Source organism: Salvelinus sp. IW2-2015, linkage group LG5 (assembly GCF_002910315.2).
Source record: "Salvelinus sp. IW2-2015 linkage group LG5, ASM291031v2, whole genome shotgun sequence".
Classification (NCBI taxonomy): Eukaryota; Metazoa; Chordata; class Actinopteri; order Salmoniformes; family Salmonidae; genus Salvelinus; species Salvelinus sp. IW2-2015.
Genome location: NC_036844.1, coordinates 23,228,449 through 23,244,318, shown reverse-complemented (window position 1 = coordinate 23,244,318; position 15,870 = coordinate 23,228,449). Strand labels below are relative to the sequence as shown.

General features: G+C 43.2%; 1 long non-coding RNA gene across 1 annotated transcript; it reads right to left on the bottom strand.

The window, feature by feature from the left end:
* Positions 1-523: 523 nt before the first annotated feature.
* Positions 524-2,422, bottom strand: LOC139027758 (uncharacterized). The gene is made up of 3 exons (XR_011479903.1): positions 2,252-2,422; positions 2,060-2,144; positions 524-1,902 (listed from the first exon to the last, which is right to left on the bottom strand). It is a non-coding gene; the product is annotated as an uncharacterized lncRNA (long non-coding RNA).
* Between the last annotated feature and the right edge of the window lie 13,448 nt (positions 2,423-15,870).

Genomic DNA, 15,870 nt, shown 5'->3' with positions numbered 1-15,870 from the left:
TCCCTCCTTCCCCCCTGACTCTCCTCTCTTCTCTCTCTCTCCCTCCTTCCCCCTGACTCCCTCTCTCTTCTCTCTCACCTTCCTTCCCCCTCTTGACTCTCTCTCTCTCTCTCTCTCTCTCTTCTCTCTCTCTCTCTCTCTCTCTCCCTTCCCCTTGACTCCATCTCTCTCTCTCTTCTCTCCCTCCCCCTACTCCCTCATCTCTCTCTCTCACATTTCATTTTCTAATTATACAAAGGGCTGGCCATGGGCATGGGAAAAACCACATGTTTTACTATTGCCATAGAAGCAACAGTGAAATAGATAATAACCAGAAAGTCTAATAGAACAAACAAACCATTAACAAGTAAAAACAAACTTAAACACAACATTTACCAAAACAATAAAGACATTAATTAATAAAACATGATCAAATATAACTGTCAAATACACCCAGTGTTGATAACGCACACGCGTGCTCCAAATACAGTTAAAAGTAGCAAAAGGATGGAAAATAATAAAACATATCTACCTCTCTCTCCCCCTCTCTATCCCCCCCTTCTCTCTCTCTTTCCACTCAGGTAGGGAGACACACACACCACTATCACTACACTCTTTTCTATGGTAGACAGTCTCTCCCTTCCTTGTTCTTGACCATTCAGATCAAACTCATCCATAAAAGTCATTCTACTGTAGCTCCTTTCTGTGCCAATCACAGTGTTGTGCTGATCAGAGGAATCTGTACAAGAGCAAGTTTAAACCATGAAAGTCTACTTTAAGGCAGGCATTAAGTTTAGGGCATATTTTTTATCCAGAAAACCTAAGAGGCAAATTATCATTAAGAACTTCAAAGGCAAATTAGTCCAGTTATTTTAATTTATTTCTCAGATTAGAAATGAGGGTGGAAAAATCCTATTTCTATTCTGTATTTTACAAAGGTTACAGAGAGTTCTCGCTGGTATAGGTTTATTATCCTGAAACGTTGAGTTAATTACATATATGACATATAGGACATATAGGACAGAGGGATCAAGAGAGAGTAGTATAGAAAAGAGAGGAGTGCAAAGTGTACGAGATCACCATCAGGCTGGTTTCTGGTCTGAGACATTCTGAATGGTCTGCCTCCAGGGTGGGTCTCCATGGGCAGAACCTTCAGGTTCCCATTCCTCAACCTTTTGTCTGGGGATGGCACTGAGACTATGTTGCTGGAGCAGGACGAGGTACCATACAGACCAAGACACCAGTTGTTATAATGTCTAAAACTACAATCCACTTCTTTGAGGACAGTTTAAACAAAATAGTGTCAGAGATTCTTACTATCATTTCAAAGCAAATCCATCAATAGCACTCAGTAACAGTATTTTTCCAGACCAGGATTTCATAGGCCCTGTTGCCATACACTATGATAGGCCTACTCTTTAATCCTTGAGTTTAGTTTGTGTGGCCAATTATCTTCAATGACAAAGAAGAAATCCACAGTTCATGAGATCCACAGACGCCATAGTAGAGGCTATAGTAAAGGCCTAAAATAAACTTTGAATCCAGTTGGCAATGATGCTTATAAAACACTCCAGGGATGTTACACCTTGCACGCACAGAGCCACTTCACTGACAGTGTTGCGTTTTTACAGGAGCTCATTTGATAGGAGGTGCGAAGGTGTTTGTGGATTTCTTCCTATCAGAAAGAGCCGATAGATGTAGTGAAGAAGCAGGAGGGAAAGGGAACAGTAGGGGAAAAATGCATGCTGGCTGCACAATATTTTCATAAACGATTAGAACCCATCTTGCTCACGGTCGTTATCAATATTGAACATTACATCACCGGCACTTCTAACATTCCACGCAAGGGTTTGAATCATACTCTAGGCTGTATGGTTTAAATACTGCCACAGGCTGATGAGAATCCCTCCACACTGCGGGAACCTGCGAAATTCAAGCATGCATCATTCTTTTATATCGCATTAAAGTGAAATTGGCTACGTTTAAACAGACACCACGATAAATCTCCCCGGCACTTGTCGCGTGCTGTTTTCATCACATGGTGGGAAATGCTCATCTCTCCTGAGCATCGTCTACTTACCTGGAATTGAGTCCAGCGTTATTGCATGCTGATGGAGTGATGGCAGTCTTGTGAGGGACAGATTCACTCAGTGAGTTATTGGTCTCTGTAAGGGTGAAGGTATAGTCAAGTGTTTTAGTTCTAGGCTCCAGCTGAAAGATGACGGATTCTGTCATTAAAGTACAGTACGGTCTGCTGTCAGATAAGACCTACCATCATAATCCTCCTTCTCTCACCCCTTTTAGACTCAAACCAATTAGGCAATATAAGTTAATTTCTATCTAAGTTAAACAGTATTCATACTGAACATCAGAGAGGACTAGCTAGACATGTCTGGATGTTATCAGTCGTTGCGTTTGTCCTGGGTGACTTATTTCCCCTCAGTGCAGCTGGGAGAGAGTGTGACACTGTTGGACTTCAGTTGGATAAACAGTCCCTGTGGAGGCCAGGGCTCTTGTGTACACACTGGGCACAGCACACGTTCTCCATGGGGCCTGCCGCTAGGCTGCCGTCACCACGATGGATGGCTTATCCAGGCCAGAAGTCCATGTGAGCACAGCAGTTTAAATATGACTGAAGACCTCCCCATCCATGTACAGAATCTGTCACTACACACACACACACACACACACACACACACACACACACACACAAACACACACACACACACACCACACACCACACACACACACACACACACACACACACACACACACACACAAACACACACACAAAACCCACAGAGAAACAGACAGAAGTAGAAAGGTGAATTTATCATCACAGTTTTATAGGGTTTCCTATCAGGTGTTTCTAAGACATAGATGTGTTGGGATCTTCCCCACCTCCAGCCTGCAGCGTGCAGGCCAGAGAGTCACTGACTTGACTGAGAGTAGTTTCACTATAATGAGCAATAGCTTTGAGTAAGCAGAAATTAAAATGTTTATTACTCCGCATTACACATTTTTCTCTCCACATTGTTGGGAAAGGCCTGTAAGTAAACATTTCACGGTTAGTCTACACCTGTAGTCTACACCCGTTGTTTATGAAAATTTTATTTTATTTAGTGACACATGCAAACACACACCCAGGACTACACATAAAACTCAATGAGTTAATTATTTTAAAGGGGAATAGTCATTATTTTAAATTGGAGACGTTTTTCCTGTTTAGAAGAGGGTCTAAATGGTTTGTATCGGAGGGACTGAGCCTGGTTGCCTTGGCAGTGGCCCAGGGGGAGTGACAGAGCATCAGAGGTGCTATCTGTCTGTGTTAGCCGGCTTCCTCACAGTACACCAGCCCCAGTATATCTCTATCTGGGCAGCAGCCTGCAGAGAGCCACCCTTCCTTCACACAGCGATTATCTCCTTGTGAACTGCGAGCATGGGCCTGGCTGTGTGTGTGTTTGTGTCTGAGCCACACTCTGCCTGTGATTTACAGCACCCCTCTGCATCCCCTCTCTCTACCTCCCTCCCTCTCTGCTTCTGTCTGCTGGTCAACTGCCAGGGTGAAGGCAGCTTCCACGGCCAGTCCACCATAAATCTGGACACTTCCTTCTACTGTCTCCCACTTCGAGGGGAAGCCTGGCCTGTTGCAAACACCATTAACCCTCTTCCTCTCTGTCCACAACCCCCTACCCAACCCTGCCCCACACACCCATCCTCCATGACAAGCTTCAGCAAGGAAAGGCAACAGAAACACCCTGTCCTCTTTCCTTTCCTCTCAGACCTTAGTCTCGTAACCCCGACCCTAGGCAACAGCAGTGACTAAGGTATGGTTTCATTGAAGGACTCGTATCAAATCAAATCAGATTTGTCACATGCGCCAAATACAACAGGTGTAGACCTTACAGTGAAATGCTTACTTACAAGCCCTTAACCAAAAATGAAGTAAAAAAAAATATACCTACAAATAAATAAACAAATAAAAGTAACAAATAATTAAAGAGCAGCAGTAAAATAACAATAGCGAGGCTATATACAGGGGGGTACCGGTACAGAGTCAATGTGCGGGGGCACCGGTTAATCAAGGTAATTGAGGTAATATGTACATGTAGGTAGAGTTATTAAAGTGACTATGCATAGATAATAACAGAGAGTAGCAGCAGCGTAATTGGCAATTTCGATAAGAAAAATAAAATACAAATCCGGGGTGGGTCCTCTTCAGACAGACAATTCTCCCAATAAATCACAAGGCAGACCTGCCAGTAACGTCACGATTCTAAACCAAAGTTTGCAGGCAAAACCTTGTCACTTGCGAAATGCATTCATTAAAAATAACCTCGGTGATCTCTATCTTTCTAGCCACTATTTAGTATTTTATTCAAGCGGATAAAGGTAGTGACGTAGGCAGTGAGTAGCTCCTCTATTACGTACACATATTAAACCCAAACATTTAGAAAATGATGGGAGGCAACCTGGATGTCTCGAGAGACTACTCCCACCACTGTCCAACCAATGAAAGGGAAAAGGGAAAGGACCCGGCAGCCTAGTTAGTTGAAATTCTGGGTGCAGTTAGACAGCAGGCGGAGTAAAGGTGCTGTGATCAGAAATGATGGTTTTATTTACCATCATGTTGTAGACCCACAGTTCAAAAGTGAGGAATATATTTACAAATTTACAGTCCAGAACTTCAAAAGGTTTGAAGTTGACAAAAACGATCTTAACACTGCGAGGGCAAAACACCCAAACACGGCAAAAATTGCAGATAGACACACAGCAAAGTAAGCAACGTCTAATAGCAAAGTAAGCAATGTAATGACATGATCTAAGCAGGAATGTAAAGAAGCACCTCACAGATAGGCCAGGCCGACAAATGCCAGCTGTCATCTGAATGTAAATAAATAAGCAACTGTAATTAGGCTACACGTAACCATATGGGGACTGCATTAGCGTTATTTCTTTTTACCCATTTGCGTGTCTTCCTGAGTTCTTAGGACAAAATATTTTCATCTGCACTGTACCCGTTTTAGGGGCTATGTCAGTACCGGAAAAGGTCAAGTCTATAGGTCATTCAACTCAACACGACGGACAGAATATTTGAAGCAAATGCTGGGTTTTCGAAGCAACGTGGGAACAAATGGATGATGGTCACGAACCAAAGGTAGGCCAGTCCTCAGTACTGCCATATGCTTGGTGACACTGGAAACCTGTTTTTCTCAGTCCTAGTTAGATTGGACTCAACACAGCATCAGTTTGTTTATCGAATGGGTGCTTCATTTTTTTACTGTTGGAATAAGATATGAGGATACAAAGCGTCCCCATTTCAACCCAAGACCTTGGTCTTTCTCTTAATTTTGAAAAAAAGCAATGTAAGATATACTGGAGCTCAGAAATACACACGAGAGTAAAACGTGTGACAACCAACCCCGGTCTCCCCTATAAACAATCTTAAAAGCAGTTAAAATAAAAGTCTCGTCTCCTGATGACGAAGCAAAACGTTTTCAAAAGGTTTTCAGGCCACAAAAGAATCGCTCAAGATGAGTGATGCAACTGTCCCAGAATGCCAATTTGCAGCTTACTGAGGAAAGTTTTGTTGGGGGCGGCGAGGGGGAATAAAGATGTCTTGTCATTGAGCTGCCCAAGTGCATCTATGAAATGTGGGATGAAAGAAATCGAGAGCGAGTCTTCCGGTGAACTATTGGCAGATTCTACAGTCTGAACCTCTACCATCCAGAGGCAAACCTCTCACTGAGACGGCACACAATGCACTGTCTGAGAGTTGTTCCTAAGGGGACATAGGGCTGCTTGATCTCCCTGGTGTCCGTCACATTTTTATGCTGGGTTACATCAGCTCAAGACACTGACATAGTTTTGGTTATGTAAAAGTTACGTAATTACTGTACTTCTGCTTTTGGAATAAGGACATGCTGTAGATCGTTTCTTTTCTAGGAATCTAACAAGATCCTTTCACATTACCTAACAGTGATAATTGGTTAAATGGTAGCTGGAAGAAAGTGCTGTGAAAAATGTGGCTTTTACAAGACAACAAGAAGAGTAATTGGTTGGTGCTTTTCTTGGCAGCTCTACTGTATGTGGAATAACCATGCCATGATGGGTCATTCATGTGCACTGTTTTCTTGGTCACCAGGAACTGGTTATGTCCTTGACAGAAGGTATACACACGTCTGAACATATTGTTTGATCATGTGATGTTTTGGAGGGTCTGAGTGACTCAAAGTTGTTGCCACCTTCACTTTGCTTATAGAGCAACACTGACGTCATGAGACCTTTTTACTCTGAAAAGATTTACACTAAAAAGCCTATTGAAGGAGCTGCCGCTTGCCTGACCTCCCGTTCCTCTCTCCTCTCCTCCCCATATTCTCGCTCCACAAATACCTGCGCCTGACAGCATAAGGAGCTGACTGCAGTCATTATGTCATTATTACAATAATCTCACTGTAAAAGCCCAACACCTGTATGGAGCGCCCTTAGGGACTCCTTGTGCAAACAATCCGGAGACTGTTTCTTTATAAAGGGAGGAAAATAAATAAATGACAGAGTAACACTGTTTATGTAAATCTCATTTAACATGCGTCTTATGTCCTGCCCCGCTGGCTTGGCAGCACAGAGCTGAGACGATGAGGCGAGTGACATCACAGTGGCTTAATATGACTGATTTCCTCTGTAATGATAATGCGATTGAGCACAGTGTTTGTGAAGAGCACAAAGGGCCAAGGGAAGATGACAGCCATTTGAGTTAAACATTAAAAAATCAAGAGGCCTCGTGTGGTACACAGCAGTCACCCCATGCCCTGACAAAGGCCTTACATTACCTCATGGGGAAGGGTTGAGGGAGCTCATGTGCATCTGTGCGAGCAGCCAGATGGTAACTGTCACCTCAGAGTTAGAGCCCAGTCATTTAGCATTTCGGTAGGACTGATGGAGAGTGTCAAAAGGAGAGCTCTTGAAGGCTCAGTGATACACAGATCTGATGCCCCTCCCATGCCTGGGTTCCAGCCCACCCCTCACCCGCCCCCATAATGCCACATCTGCTCTACATTAGTGTTGGCCTGGTCCCCTGCCGCTGCCAGCCAACTGACTGACTGGGGGACTTTCTTATGATGTCAGATGGGGAAAACCCTTTGTGACAGGCATCTGTAGTTCTCTAAATGGCATCTCTGAGAAAAAAAAATGGCTGATAATTTTCAACCTAATAGAATCACAGTTAATTCACCACTGGTATTTGTTCATTTCAGTTCTCATTTCAGTTCTACCTAGTATAAAAGTCCTCAAAGATTTAGAATGTATTTCCCCGGTGGAAATTAAATCCTTTAAGCTACAGTTTACATAAGATTCACCTTGTACATTAAAATAATTTAGCTTTTTAAAGAATATAAATAACCACGCATATTTAATCATATCATTCATTAAATTGTAATCTGTGTTAATTAGCCATAAATGACAGTGAATAATTGTATTTGCTGACAAACATCCTTCATAAGCATACCCTTCTCCTTTTCTGGGGGAAGCTGATTTGTTATCATGAAATTAGCATATCATCTAAATAAAGAGGTATAACTGGATATCCAAAAGTCTCAGTGTATGGTGACTCAAAGAGGATCCACCATGAGCCTCAAACCTCAACGGCTGTTCATCCATCACACGTCCAACTGTCAGATAGATACAGTAGATACCTCCACTTGGCTCTGAGAGCTACGTTGCCTGTCATTTACATAACACAGCAGAGAGAGAGAGACTCATCAAATGGCAGAAACTTCAAAATGCTGCCTAGAATTTAATTTCATAATTTCTCCCTCCCCGCCTCCCTCAACTCCTACTCACCAAGCTGTGGGATTAGCATCACTGTTGGGTATCCCATCCTCCTTCAGAGGGCCCCTGCTTTTTTTCAGGGGAGAATCTGCCATTATGTCAAAGAATGCCCATTTCATCAGTGGGCTAACTTCATTGTACAGCCGGGGTCAGGGGCAGGTCAGCTCCCAGGATATCCATGAGGAGAAGCCCTCCCTGGACTACCCAGTGAACCCCCATCCTCCCCTGGCCATAATCTGTCTTTTTGGGAAGACACTTGGCTCTCCAGGGGGGTCAGCTATCCTTTACAAGAGGCCCTGTCATCTGCCTGCTGACTAATGGGCCAGGCCCAGTGACAAGTACTGATGAGCAGCCCCGAGGCAGGGTGTCCACTCCACTGCATGGCACACAGACCAGCCAGGGCACCTCAGTTAATAAGACTCAGACTCACTCTGCAATCCCAGCCTAGTACTGCCCAACCTGGTCTCAGAGCATTTCATATTATTTGGTATGTAAATCCGAGACACTCCATTTAGTATGATATGCTACATTTCGTATGGTGTGTATACATTTGTTGATGTCCACCATCCATTTCCGAATTTGAAAAACGTATGTTATGTTACGAATTCTAATTTGTTGTGGCTAATGTTAGCTAGGTGGCTAGGTGGCTAATGCTAATGTTAGCTAGCTGGCTAACATTAGCTAAGCTAGGGGTTAGGGTTCTTGGTTAAGGTTAGGAGTTAGGTTAGGGTTAGGGGGACCTAAAAGTGTTAAAGTTGGGGTAAGGGTAAGGGTTAGCTAACATGCTAAGTAGTTGCAAAGTAGCTAAAAGTAATAAGTAGTAGAAAAGTTGCTAATTAGCTAAAATTGTCCATGATTAGATTCGAGCACGCATCCTTTGGGTTGCTAGACGTTCACATTATACAGCCACCCATCCACCCCGACCAACCACACACCTTTTGTTTTTGCCTTAAACCTTAAGCCTTAAAACTTAACATAACATACTAATTTACTATGTTGTGTCTAGTCTATGGGACCAGGCTGCATGGCTAGTCTGGTGGATCTGACAAGGGAGTGTACATGAACATTCAATTAGCTTTATTTGAATGATTTATGATACATGCTGATCAAGGCAGTAGCAGCGTGGTGGAGCAGGTAAATGGCTCTTTAAAAACACCAGGTTCCCACAGCCTGATGCGTCAGTGGTAGCAATACAAAGGAGCCTGTTCAATGGGCTCAATGTCTCCTGAGAAAACATTACAGTTGACAGTGGTCCAAAGTGAACAGTCAAAGGGTGAGTAACTCTATGCTTCTGGGGATTTCTCCAAAATAGCATAATCGCAATCAAAACACTTAATTCCACAGCAAAACAGTCCATCCTGATTTGAATAGAGGAAAAAGCATGAATATGAAATCACAAGTTGATGTGTTGACATGTGTTTATGCAGTGATTTTGTCTAGTATGATCACAGCAGAGAGAGAGAACCTGTGGCTGTAGCCCCAGAGTTACAGAGTAGTGGAGCAGGACACTAACAGTGCTGTTCCACCTCTGGCATCCTGTCAACTGAGGCAGAAACATTACTTAATCACTTGCTGACTGCATGAATTATGAATTGTAATAGGCTATCCCCGAGACCTTAAATGCTGCAGCTGGACAACAATTCTTAGTTTTTTATAATGGAAGGAAAATAACAGTTGGAGGAGGATAAAGATGCCATTGGCTAGAAAGCTTTACACAGTGCTGTCAATGTGCTGCAGCTAGGATAAGGATGTAGTCTAGGATACATTGAGTTCATGTTTGGGGGAAAAGACATCTGCATGTACAACTGTTTCATGAGCCTCAATGTTTTCAACTTTGAAACAAAAGTGACTGTATGTATTTTAACAACTACCTTGTGATGTGCACATCCGGTCCATACAAGGTAATGTGGGTCGGTCCGGTTCATACAAGGTAATGTGGGTCTGGTCCATACAAGGTAATGTGGGTCCGGTACATACAAGGTAATGTGGGTCCGGTCCATACAAGGTAATGTGGGTCCGGTCCATACAGGGTAATGTGGGTCTGGTCCATACAAGGTAATGTGGGTCCGGTCCATACAAGGTAATGTGGGTCCGGTCCATACAGGGTAATGTGGGTCTGGTCCATACAAGGTAATGTTGGTCCGGTCCATATAAGGCACATATGTCAGAGTCAAGGCCCGCGGGCCACATCCGGCCCGCGAGAAGGTTTTTTACGGCCCCTGGGATGATCTTGATTTATTATTAGAACCGGCCCGCAGACCGCAGCAAGCCGGCAGCCCGCAGATCTTTTACACGCACCAATACTACATTTCCCACAATGCAACGGTGACGCACCGAGCAGTAGGCTGCTTCATTTCAATATTTATTGGCACAGCAGTCGTCAGCATCACAGTAAAATTAACTTTCAGATACCCATCAAAAATGGCAAAACGGAAGGTGGACACTGAGAACCGGGGGTTTGCAAACAAGGTGGGAGTCGGAGTATATGTTCACGGAGGTAGCTGGAAACCTGTGTGTCTTCTGTGTGGAGAAAGTGTGGCGTACTGAAAGAGTATAATCTGAGACGACATATGAAAGAAACACGCGGAAAAAAAACAAGAATATGGACATGGAACAAAGGCTACAAAAGGCAGAGGAATTAAAACAAGGCCTCAAATCTCGACAGGCTCTGTTCAAAAAAGCCAAATCACAAGGCCAGGCTGCTGTTCAAGGCCAGTTTTATTTTGGCAGAAGAGATCGCTAAATCAGCCCGGCCATTTACGGAGGGGGATTTTCATCAAAAACTGCATGATGTTTTGTGACGAAGTTTGCCCAGAAAAAAGGCAACTCTTTTTAAATGTGAGTCTGAGCAGAAACACCATTGCCGAGAGAGTAGACCAGGTGTCCATCAATCTAAAAGAGCAGCTGTGTGAAAAAGGGAAAAGATTTCATTGAATTTCCTTGGCTGTGGATGAGAGCACCGACATTTCTGACATTGCCCAGTGTTTCAATTTTCATCCGCGGAGTGGACTCCAGCCTAAGCGTGACAGAGGAGTTTTGGCTTTACGTCCTATGCATGGCACAACTACGGGGCATGATTTGTATGAAGAGGTGTCAAGATGTGTAAATGAGATGGAGCTGCCTTGGGAAAAACTCGTGGGTTTGCGACTGGCACCTGCGATGTGTGGACACAGGAGCGGACTGGTGGCGAAGCGGAAAAGATGCAAGAGGAAAACGCGACAGGGAGCTGACAGCTTATCATTGTATCAATACACCGAAGCGTTGTGCGGTAAAACTTGAAAATGGAGCATGTAATGAGCATCATCACGCGCACAGTTAACTTTATCAGAGCCAAAGGTTGTGAATCACCGCCAGTTCAAGGCATTTCTGACGGAGTTAGAAAACGGAGCATGGTGATTTGCCTTATCACACAGAGGTGCGATGGCTAAGCCGGAAAGGTGTGCTTTCGTGAGGAGTATGTTCTTGGCAGCAAAGGGAAAAGACACAACACAACTCCGAGACGAAATGTTCTGTGTGAAATGGCTTTTCTGTGTGACATTACGGTCATCTGATCAATGAACTTTCAGCTGCAGGGTCGGGATCATGTCATCTCTGATATGTACAGTACAGTGAAGGCATTTAAAACCAAACTGACTCTGGGAGCAAGATGCGGAAGAAATATGACCACTTTCCCAGCTGCCAGACCATGAAAGAGAAGCTCTCTTCCAGTGCGTTCCCGAGCGCACAGTTGGCTGATAAAATAGGTATGCTTGCCGCTGACTTTCGACGCCGATTGCTGACTTTGACAAAAAAGCAGGTTGGAACTGCTCGGTAACCATTTGCTGTTGACGTGGAAGCTCACCACCAACCTCCAAATGGAGTTGATTGACCTCCAATGCAATGATGCACTGAGGGCAAAATATGCGGCAGTGGGTGCTGCGGAGTTCGCCCGTTTCCTCCCCGACACAATGCCCCAGCTGCGCATCCAGGCTGCTCAAACGTTGTCTATGTTGGCAGCACATACCTGTGTTGAACAACTGTTTTCTTTGATGAACCTGAACAAAACATCACACAGAAGTCGACTTACTGCTGAACACCTCCACTCAATTCTGAGGATTTCCTCAGCTCAGAGCCTTACCCCGAACATTGATGAACTTGTGGAAAAGATGGGACACCACCAAGTATCACCCTCAACCTCAAAACAAGTGAACATTACTGTTCAATCACATATTAGAGTTTTTACTCAGTTCAAGTTTAAAGTTAAAGTTTAATATTTGTTTTACTGCATGTTACTTCTCCTTAAACAAAGTGTTGTTTTTGATTAATAGATTTTTGCACTTTATTTTATTGTATTTCAATCCAATTATATTTTAAAAATATTTCAGTTGAGTGGATGATAGAAAATTGCTATTATTGTTTTTTTCTTTGAAGTAAATTTAGCCCACTTTTTGACTAAAATAGAAAATATAGGCTACTGATGGTGCCTTGAATACCGTTTCTTTCATTTAATGTTCATGTTATGGGATTTTTATATAAAGGAAATTTGTCTTTGTGTTCTGTTGAAAATTAAAGATTACTGACAGAGCCATAAAGAAAAAAATTGCTATTTATTTCTGATCATATTGGAATATATTTGTTAGGTTTTCAGTAGTTCAATTAGGTTCACTAGACTATATGCGTCATTTAAAAAATGTTCAATGAACATTCGAACAGTCCGGCCTCGGCTTGTAGCTAAATTTTTTATTTGGCCTCCGTCCATTTGACTTTGACACCCCTGATATAAAGGTAATGTTGGTCCGGTCCATACAAGGTAATGTGGGTCCGGTCCATACAAGGTAATGTGGGTCTGGTCCATACAAGGTAATGTTTGGTCCGGTCCATATAAGGTAATGTTGGTCCGGTCCATACAAGGTAATGTGGGTCTGGTCCATACAAGGTAATGTGGGTCCGGTCCATACAAGGTAATGTGGGTCTGGTCCATACAAGGCCATGTGGCGTCTGGTCCATCACAAGGCCATTGGGTCTGGTCCATACAAGGTAATGTGGGTCTGGTCCATACAAGGCCATGTGGGTCTGGTCCATACAAGGTAATGTGGGTCCGGTCCATACAAGGTAATGTGGGTCCGGTCCATACAAGGTAATGTGGGTCTGGTCCATACAAGGTAATGTGGGTGACAAATGGTCTGTCATTTCTAGGAGCTCCTGAGAACCATCTGGGAAGACACTCCACTGTATTTATCTCAACGTGTTGGGACAGACCGGTCTATACCAGTATACTGGGCCTATACGCTTTCCAAGAGGTTTCTGCACTGTGTTCTTTTATAACGTGATTTATCAGGGGCAGGTTTCAGTGGTTTAGTGATTTCTTTGTGCTTTTCTCTGTCATGGGCTTTATGCTTAAATGTCCCTGGCATATTTTCTAAATATATCCAGTTTCCTAGAGGGGGAAAAAATTCTGAAAATCATGGATGTCTCCCTCTCAACCTACCTCCCCCTCCCACCCTGAAGCGCTTATAGTCCCATGCCAAGGATGAGAGAGAATATTCAATTTCACCAGATGAAACACAAAAATGTGTCAGCCCCTGCGTTTTTGTGTCAGCCCCTGCCTTGCGCGTGCAGCGAGGCCGAGGCGGTGCGCTGCTGTTCTCTTGTGCAGCTCTCTCTCGCGCTCGCTGGCTGTGTGCACCCGGGAGGGCTTGAAGGGTATTCCGTGTCTTTTGTTATTTTTCTTTGAAGACAATGAGATTAGAGAGAAAATGAAGAAAAATATTCTGCAGGGCTGGAGCACTTGTTAGTCTTTTTGTTATACCAACAATGTTGTTTGCTCCCGCGATTTTGCTCCGTTTTGTTTTCCTCAATGGACCCCAAATGTCATAGTCGCCCAAAGGACTGCAGTTTGCAGGGGTTGAATTATACTGAACAAAAATATAAACACAACATGAAACTACTTCAACGATTTTATGAGTTACAGTTCATATAAGGAAATCTGTGAAATGAAATACATTCATTAGGCCCTAATCCATGGATTTCACATGACTGGGCAGGGACCAGCCATGGGTGGGCCTGGGAGGGCATAGGCCCCCCACCTTGCAGCCAGGGCCACCCACTGGGGAGCCAGGCCCAGCCAATCAGAATTCGTTTTTCCCCACAAAAGGGCTTTATTACAGACCGAAATACTCCTCAGCTTTTTTTTGCGAATGGAACATTTCGGAGATGTTTTATTTCAGCTCATGGAACATGGGACCAACACTTTACATGTTGCATTTATATTTTTGTTCAGTATAGTATGATGGTTGTGTACTGCAGGGCTCCAGGCTACGACCTTAAAGTAAAAAAAAATTACCCTTTGACTTGGCTGTGCGAGTAACATTTTTAATTGGGCTGTATATTTTACCTGGTCACCTCAATCAAAACGTCCTGTTTTTGGGGCGAATTTTTTTGTTTTGTTGATGAAACAGTTAAGTGCATTATCCTTATGATTCTTGTAATGGAAGTGTCTGCTCTGACGATGTGCGTGTTTCACATTGTTTTACATTCAAGATCTACAGTATCTGATATGGCTTTGAAATATGGAGCTGCTGCACTAGGACTCGTTGGGTAGTATTTAGCCCGAAGGTACTACCCAAAGGCCGGCAGATGGTGATATTGAGTAATTTCGTCTTACCATCCAAAGACAATGTATGCAGCCGGCTATACACTTGTATCCTCCGGGGACCGGTTTGTACGTTAAACATTCTCCATTCAGGTTGCAAAGGTGACTTTTTCCTCCTTAACTCGATTTAATGGAAAAAATATGCAACCTTTGGGTTGCGTGCTCGAATCTCATCATGGACAATTTTAGCTAATTAGCAACTTTTCAACTGCTTATTACTTTTTAGCTACTTTGCAACTACTTAGCGTGTTAGCTAAACCTTACCTTTACCTTTACCCTAACCTTAACCCTTTCTTTATGAAACACCATTTTCCACCACCATGTTCGAGTGGCTAATGCCACTTCCTGATGTTGCTCCCCGTGTTCAGCCAGTGGTAACCTAACGTAGCAGTCTTAAAAGAAAAGGCTTGAGTGGTGTTCCCACATCTGGTTTCAGCTGAAAAGGAAGCAAGATTGAATTAGCTGTATCCCTGAAAACCGGATACATCCGGATGTTGGCAACTCCACTAAGAGTGAGCCAGGGGTTAACAGTAGACTACAGCAACCTGATTGGCTGAACTCGATATGCAATATCCGGGACTATCATTCCTTGGTATTAGCCACTGTAACATGGTTTATGCATATTTCTCAATTTAAGAAGGAAATCGACACCTTTACAGCCTGAATGGAAAATGGTTTATGCATGAACCGGTCCATGGGGGATACGAGTGCATAGCTGGCTGCATACAATGCCTTTGGACGATACGATGAAAGACAAAAAAAATCCATATACCGGCCTTTAGGCTAGATAATATTGAACTTGGTAGGAAATTCAATAAATGTATCGAACTCATTTGAAAATTAATTAATTTGCCCAAGTTTGTAATAAGACATGAACAGAATGCATCAGTAATTCATATTTCCTGCAACTTTTTAAAGAGGCAACTACACAGGAACGTCTGTGCGTGTGCAGTGCAAGTACTGTATTTCTACCACTGTTGCAGTTAGCGATGCTAATGATAACTATCTTCTGATAGATGGCAAAAGGCTTTCCAAAAAAACATTCTCATTAACTAGAAAGTAGGTTATGCCTACCTGGCATATTGATTTCATGATTATTTGCATCAATTGCCAGGGACATCATAACACTATCACAGTACTTAGGTGCTGATACGATATGTATTGCGATTCCCACGATTCTATATGGATCAGTGAGGGCTCGTTGGAGGAGGAAGGGGAGGACCATCCTCCCCAGTAAATTTCATGAACATTTAAATTGTAAGACATTTAAAAAGTTATGCTTTTTAGATAAACATATACTAAAAATAATGACATGTCAAAAAATAACTGATTAAAACACACTATTTTGCAAAGAAGGTCTATAGTAGCCTGAACAACACTCTGTAGGTTAGGCACCATGGTGTAGCCAGAGGACAGCTCGCTTCCGTCCTCCT